This window comes from Chelonia mydas, chromosome 8 (assembly GCF_015237465.2).
Source record: "Chelonia mydas isolate rCheMyd1 chromosome 8, rCheMyd1.pri.v2, whole genome shotgun sequence".
In the NCBI taxonomy this organism is placed as follows: domain Eukaryota; kingdom Metazoa; phylum Chordata; order Testudines; family Cheloniidae; genus Chelonia; species Chelonia mydas.
Genome location: NC_057854.1, coordinates 20,468,748 through 20,476,724, shown reverse-complemented (window position 1 = coordinate 20,476,724; position 7,977 = coordinate 20,468,748). Strand labels below are relative to the sequence as shown.

The 7,977-nt window shown below is 45.0% G+C and overlaps 1 long non-coding RNA gene across 1 annotated transcript; it reads right to left on the bottom strand.

The window, feature by feature from the left end:
• Window positions 1-2,608: 2,608 nt before the first annotated feature.
• LOC122461558 lies at window positions 2,609-5,438 on the bottom strand. Its single transcript, XR_006283507.1, has 3 exons — window positions 5,369-5,438; window positions 4,578-4,579; window positions 2,609-4,086 (listed from the first exon to the last, which is right to left on the bottom strand). It is a non-coding gene; the product is annotated as an uncharacterized LOC122461558 (long non-coding RNA).
• Window positions 5,439-7,977: the final 2,539 nt, after the last annotated feature.

Sequence of the window (7,977 nt, the reverse complement as noted above, 5' to 3'; positions counted from 1 at the left end):
TGTTGTGAAGGCCAAGACTATAATAGGGTTCAAAAAAGAACTATATAAATTCATGGAGGATAGGTCCATCAATGGCTATTAACCAGGATGGGCAGGGATGGTGTTCCTAGCCTCTGTTTGCCAGAAGCTGGGAATGGGCAACAGGGGATGGATCACTTGACGATTACCTGTTCTGTTCATTCTCTCTGGGGTACCTGGCATTGGCCACTGTTGGAAGACAGGATACTGGGCTAGATGGACCTTTGGTCTGACACAGTATGGCCATTCTTATGTTCCAACCTACTAGCCCCCACCCCCCAGCTTTCTTTTCTCCTTTCCCCGCTATGACTGTAGAGGTGTATTTGGGCCACTTCACCTTGAATGGTCTCTTGAAATTTGTGTTAACTACTTACCCTAAACAATCTGTTGCACCTTGTATTTAGCTGTGACACATTTCCCAAACCTGAAGAAGAGCTCTATGTAGGGGGACCATATTTCCCAAAGGAAAAACAGCACACCACATGAGGCTTGTCTGTCACAGGGGGTAGGCAGGGCTTGGGCAAGCAGCAATGCAGATACTAAATAGGGTGACCATATTTCCCAAAGGCTGGGGTGGGTGTCGCTGCTGGCATGAGCCCTGCCTATCCCCGTTGTCATCCTCCCTCCCCACATGGGGCTGGCATCACCGCTCGCCCCACACACATGTTCCTGATCAAGTTGGCAAGAGCAAACAGGACAAATGTCCACTTTTGCCAAAAAAGTTGGGACGGCCAGAAGAGGGCTTAAAAAAGGGACTGTCCCGGCCAAAACGGGATGTATGGTCACCCTACCTCTATGTAAGCTTCAAAGTTTGTCTCTCATCAGCAGAAGTTAGTCCAATAAAAGATATTACCTCACCCACTTTGTTTCTCCACACACACACTGTCAGGGTTCCCTCCCCACTCCGAACTCTGGGGTACAGATGTGGGGACCCGCATGAAAGACCCCCTAAGCTTATATTCTACCAGCTTAGGTTAAAAACTTCCCCAAGGCACAAACTCCTTTCCTTGTCCTTGGACAGCATTGCTGCCACCACCAAGTGATCTAAACAAAAATTCAAGGATGGGTCACTTGGAATCCCTATTCCCCCAAAATATCCCCCAAGCCCTTTCACCCCCTTTTCTGGGGAGGCTTGAGAATAATATACCAACCAATTGCCTTTAATGTAAGTACAGACCAGACACTTTATCTTTAGGACACTAAAATCAATCAGGTTCTTAAAAGAAGAACTTTATTATAAAGAAAAAAGTAAAAGAATCACACTTGAAAAATCAGGATGGAAGGTAACTTTACAAGGTAATAAAAAGATTTAAAACACAGAGGACTCCTCTCTGGACTCAGCTTCACAGTTACAAAAACATGAATAACACTACCTCTTAGCATAGGGAAAATTCTCAAGCTAAAACAAAAGATAAGCTGACGCATTTCTTTGCCTTACTTACAATTTTTGTAATCTTAGATGGATCATTTCAGGTATGTTTTTAGGAGATGTTGTACCTGCCTGGTCTCTCTCTCTCTCTGTCTGGAGAGGGAACCAATAAACAGAGCACAAACAAAATCTCCCCCACCCCAGATCTGAAAGCATCTTATTTCCTTATTGGTCCTTCTGGTCAGGTGCCAATCAGGTTATTTGAGCTTCTTAACCCCTTACAAGTAAAGCGATTCAGTACAGCTGCCACGGAGGGATTTTATGTTCTTCTTTCTTTTATATTTATGACACACACACATATTCTTATTTCAGGGGTCACCTTTGTTGAGTGAAGAACGGCAAACTGCAAGTGTAAAGCTACTAACAAGCCAGCCAGCAGCTGCAGCAAAAAGGGCATGTCCTACAATGAGCTACTCCAGATCAGGTATCCTAGGGACCTGGCTCCCTCTCACATTGTTGCAATGCCCTGCTAATAGGGACCAGAAACACAATGAAGGATTTCAGTATAGGCCAGGTGGAAAGCAGCCAGAGATCCTGAGATTTCTTCCCCCATCAGCTGGGATATGACCTGGGTACAACAGAAACTGTAATCCCTTTACCTACAAGGAGCGTCTCTTTGCAATTGATTTTCACTAGAGCCTTTTTCAATCATACAGTGAGGGTCAATGAACCTCGAATAATAGGAAAACTTCCAGCCTCCAGCAAAAATAGACCTCTTTGTTACTCATAAATGACATGGATAAAATTATGTCACAGAGGTCACGGAACTCACAGGTTCCATGACTTTCAGAGACCTTCGTGATATTTTCTGCTTCAGCCCTGGCCAGTGGGGCCAGAGCTGCCAGCTAGCGGGGGGCTCTGGAGCTCTGAGGTGCCACAGGACGCAGAGGAGCCCTGAGCTCTCAGCCACCACAGCTGGGAAGGGAGCCTGGAGCCCTCAGCCACCGCAGGCAGCAGGAGACCCGGGGCTCTCAGCCACTGTGGGCAGCGGGGAGTCCCAGAGCCCAGGGATGGTGAGTGCTGGAGCCCCACAGCTGGGCTTGGGCTCTCTTCCCCCATCTCTTGGGCTTCAGTTAGCCCCCCCCCCGACCCCCGTCAGCAGCCCACCCCCATTATTTTTAGTAAAAATCACAGACAGGTCCCAGGCTTCTGTTAATTTTTGTTTATTGCTTGTGACCTTTCAGGTTCCTTTTACTAAAAATAACTGTGACAAAATCTTAACCTTACCCATAAGTGAGCTGTTTTCCTAGGAGATGTCTGCAGAGGGCAATAAAGTGTATCTAACAGCACGGTCCTGCAGTTTCCCATTATGTCCAGTAGGTGGTAGAAAGAGACAATTATATAGCTATTTTCCGAAGTTTATGTATTTAATTAGTAGTAGTAGTTGTATTATGGTAGCGGATACCTGTATTGTATTGGGTACTGCAAAATCAAAGAGCCAGGCTCTACCATGTTGGGCACTACAGTATTATATTTCAATAACACCCTTCACTGCAAAAGATACCTATGCACTTTACAATTTTTACTGTTTCGCGTTAGCCAGTTGAAAGGCTGTCATGTAGGGAGCAAGCTAAAGGAACACCATTAAGAAAGCCACTAATGAAGCTGTACACTATTTAGATTGTACTCTCTTTGGGGTAGGAATTGCATCTTTTTCTGTGAATACATTGGCTCACATTCTACATAAATGCAGCCATTTCTGGGGTGGAGCATAGCAGCCATTTAACAGATCACAGCAACAGTGCACAACTGTCTAGGACAAGAAAAAGGAATATTGCATCTAAGTGAAACCACAGTGGTGTGGATTCTATCATATCTTCTATTGGATTGAATATGGGGGCTTTACATTTTCACATTATCTGTCCTTTAAGATTTGTTCTTGGGCCTCAATATGACTTCATTCCACAGGATAAGAAAACGGGCTGTGTTAACAATGCTGTAATAACATTGTAACTATGCACTAAACTTGTACAATACTCTCATTAACTCTCATTAACTGTTCAGTCTGTGATGCTAAGCCGGTTCTACTAAACACCCAGTTAAGCCAAAGGAAAGATCTTTTCCCGCTGTTTGTGGAGGAGGATACGAAACTGTTTTCCTTTGCAATATCTATATAAGCTAGAGGCTGCAAAAACAACGTTACAGCTGCAGATGAAAATGATGGCACGCTTTCCAGAAGAAGAGTGCAGTTTAGCCTCTAGCCATAGCCGATTGGGCTGCGATGCTGTCAGATCTCATCAGCTAAGTAGTCTTCTGTCTGGTTGGCTCTTGAATCAGTGTCATAGCCTTGCTGCAGGAATAAGTGTTGGGGAGTATGAAGGCAGCTGCAAAGTGTAAAGGGAGGGGAGAAACATATAGTGGCTCCAACAAGAATGTGTGGGGACCCCTTCTCTGCTGACAGAGGTATTGAATAAGGAAGTGTCTATTGATTAGCAAGGGGTGTGGCAAAAATTCAGTTCTTCAGGGGTCATTCTCTGCCTCCTCACATGAGATTCCATTTTATTTGATTTTCTTGAACACGCAGTTTGAGAAGGACCCCTGTAGTCCACACTCTCCTGATCCAGGATGTAGCATAACACTGGGAAAATAAGATCTAGTGGCCTGAATGCAGGACTGGCAGCCAAGAGGTCCTGAAGTATCTAATAAACGATTGTCACATAAACACCACCCTATACCGGAAACCTACTGACCGCTATTCCTACCTACATGCCTCCAGCTTTCACCCTGACCACACCACATGATCCATTGTCTACAGCCAAGCTCTGCGATATAACCACATTTGCTCCAACCCCTCAGACAGAGACAAACACCTACAAGATCTCTATCAAGCATTCTGACAACTACAATACCCACCTGCGGAAGTGAAGAAACAGATTGATAGAGCCAGAAGAGTTCCCAGAAGTCACCTACTACAGGACAGGCCTAACAAAGAAAATAACAGAACGCCACTAGCCGTCACCTTCAGCCCCCAACTAAAACCCCTCCAACGCATTATTAAGGATCTACAACCTATCCTGAAGGATGACCCAACACTCTCACAAATCCTGGGAGACAGGCCAGTCCTTGCCTACAGACAGCCCCCCAGCCTGAAGCAAATACTCACCAGCAATCACATACCACACAACAGAACCACTAACCCAGGAACCTATCCTTGCAACAAAGCCCGTTGCCAACTGTGCCCACATATCTATTCAGGGGACACCATCACAGGGCCTAATAACATCAGCCACACTATCAGAGGCTCGTTCACCTGCACATCCACCAATGTGATATATGCCATCATGTGCCAGCAATGCCCCTCTGCCATGTACATTGGTCAAAATGGACAGTCTCTACATAAAAGAATAAATGGACACAAATCAGATGTCAAGAATTATAACATTCATAAACCAGTCAGAGAACACTTCAATCTCTCTGGTCATGCGATTACAGACATGAAAGTTGCAATTCTTCAACAAAAAAACTTCAGATCCAGACTCCAGCGAGAAACTGTTGAATTGGAATTCATTTGCAAATTGGATACAATTAACTTAGGCTTGAATAGAGACTGGGAGTGGCTAAGTCATTATGCAAGGTAACCTATTTCCCCTTGTTTTTTTCCTAACTCTCCCCCCCCCCCCCCCCCCCCCGACGTTCTTGTTAAACCCTGGATTTGTGCTGGAAATGGCCCACCTTGATTATCATACACATTGTAAGGAGAGTGGTCACTTTAGATAAGCTATTGCCAGCAGGAGAATGGGGTGGGGGGAGGTATTTTTTCATGCTTTGTGTGTATAAAAGGTCTTCTACACTTTCCACAGTATGCATCCGATGAAGTGAGCTGTAGCTCACGAAAGCTTATGCTCAAATAAATTGGTTAGTCTCTAAGGTGCCACAAGTACTCCTTTTCTTTTTGCGACTACAGACTAACACGGCTGTTACTCTGACACCTCTGACACCAACTCCCACTGTGGTTTAGGATGAATCACTTCACATCTGTGCCTCAGTTTCCCCACCTGTAAAATGGAGATAATTAGGCTGACCTAACTCACAGGGGTGTTGTGGGGAACAATGCAAGTTTGTAAAGCACTTAGACGCTGATAAAAGCAGTGACAGTCAATATCTAGAGCACTGAGACCTGGGGTCTATTGTTGGCTCTTTCACTGCCCTGCTTGATGACTTTGGGCAAGTCACTTTAATCTCTCTGTGCCTCAGTTTCTCACATCTGTAAAATGGCGTTGATCATACTGACCTCCTTGGTAAAGCACATTGGGATCTACATGTGATGAAAAGTATCATTGTTACTAGCTATAATTCCTATGTCGTTTATCCAGCTCCTCACAAAGCAGCTAGGTATTATACCAGTGCATCAAATGTGTCCATCGGCCTGTCAGCTTCCCCCCTAGAGAGCAAGGCATTGTTAGTGGGTCAGGAATAGGCTCCTTGAAGAAAGAACATTCACGTGGCTGAAACAAAAGCCCCGTCTCTGGCTTGCAGGATTAGTGGGTGAGCAGTGCCAGGATCGACATTAAGTTTTTTCTCTATTCACTAACAGGCTCCAGCAGGGTGCTGGCATTTTCACCACATAAAGCAGAACAGGTCAACAAGACAAAGTGGTTAAAGTATCAGTAGCCGTCTGCACCTTGTCTACACTAGGGCTCCCACGGCCACCACCATCAGTGGAGCTGAATATCAGGAACAAAGCCTTTTATCCACAAACCCATTGATTCACTTCTTTCCCCCACCTGCTTCCATCACCCCCATACCACAGTTAAGATCCAGCAATTAAAACCTTCTGCTATTTAGAATCTCTCTTATCCCTGGGGTTATTATGGCACCTGCTGCTGATCTCTCAGAGGGCTTTACAAAGCCATGAGTTAGCCAGGGGCACCATAGTGAGTGTGAAGGCAAACAAGAGTTGCAATTTAGCTACCAGCCATAGCACTCATGGAGCCTTGGACATCAGAATACATTTTGTGTTTGTACTGTGCACAAGGGGGTCCTGGTCCAAGACTGGGCTCCCAGGTGCTAGCACAATATAAATAATAATATTAACTATCCAGGACACCTGAATTACCCTGGCTCTACTCAAAATGGTTTTTTTTGTGGATCTTTTATCTTCTACCAGGACAGCACACCCTTCCCTGGGAGACCAAAAGAAGGGAGCTTGGTTCAATTTCAGCTGAAGTTTTCTGGAGATATTGGATATCTCCTTTCTTTCTGGAAAGCAGCTTTATTAATGATTTATTATAATTAAATTATTAATTAATTTATTATTATTAATTAGTATTATTATTGCAGCACATAGAGGCTGAGATCAGAGTCTGTTGTGCCAGGCACCGACCAAACTCATAGTGAGAGCACTGAGTCCCTGTCCCAAAGTGTTTACAATCTAAATAGATAGGACAGACAAAGGGTGGGATGCAAAGTGAGGATAAGAACTAAAATCTCCTGACTCCCAGTCCAGTGCCCTGCCCACTAGATCACACGGTCTCCCATGAACACAGGCCATCAGGATGTAGGAAATCTTTGTTCTACTGTTCCACGCAATGGCATGCACAGAAGTCCATACTGCACAACGGTGAGCAGTAAACAGATCTGTCCTCAGGAACTATTTCTGCAGGCCCTGTGCCTGCCTGTAGGTTTTTGATTTGAAAGCCAATACTTTCCTGAATCATAATTCCCTGCATCGTCTGACTATCCATTTCCTGATATCCAGGGGACAGGAACATGTCACAGCTGGCAGGGTGGGGTCTTTGGTGACACAAAATGGTCACTACTGAAACAAACCTCTTCTAGAAATTGCATCCAGAGAAAAGCCACACAGGTTGGTTAGCTGTATGGCCAAAAGCTACATATGATGAGAAATGACACAAACTATGATTGTTTAGCATGGAAAGGGGAGGAACTAGGTGGAGTGTGATTGAGGTATTTGAGGTGAGGTAGAAAGTGAAAGCTGAGCTATCCCACTCTTTGTGCTGTCCCATAATACAAGAATCACATGATTCTTGTGGAAGTTATAAATGGCTGTCGATTTAGAAGCAATAAATGGAAACACTGCATCCTGCAGCATGTAACCGGCCCGGGATATCATGTCCACAGGGGGCCACAGAGCCAAGGTGTGACTGTGGATTTTTAAAAGGAATGATTCTTTTTATAACCATTAATAACAGTTATGGCTGTGCAGCTATGATAGTGATAATCTGACTCTCGCTGCAGAGCATCAGCTGATCATCTGTAGAGTTAGGAATCCCTAAACCCCTCTCCCTGCCCTGAAGAGCACTGCACAGTGAGCTAGGACAGAGCACAACGTTGATTTCCATCAGTAGCTCTGGTGGAGGTAAAGTGCCAGACTAAGCAATTGAACAGTTCCGTTACAATGGCCTGGATTTCCTGACATGCTGAAATCAATGGAACTGAGGAGCCTAAATACCTTCGAGGACCTGGGCCTATGTCATCACAGGTCTGCATTGCCCAGGGGGCTAGTTCCACTTCTGCTGGAGATCATTCTGGAACATCTCCTTCAGCAAGGTCTGGATGTTCTCCTACTG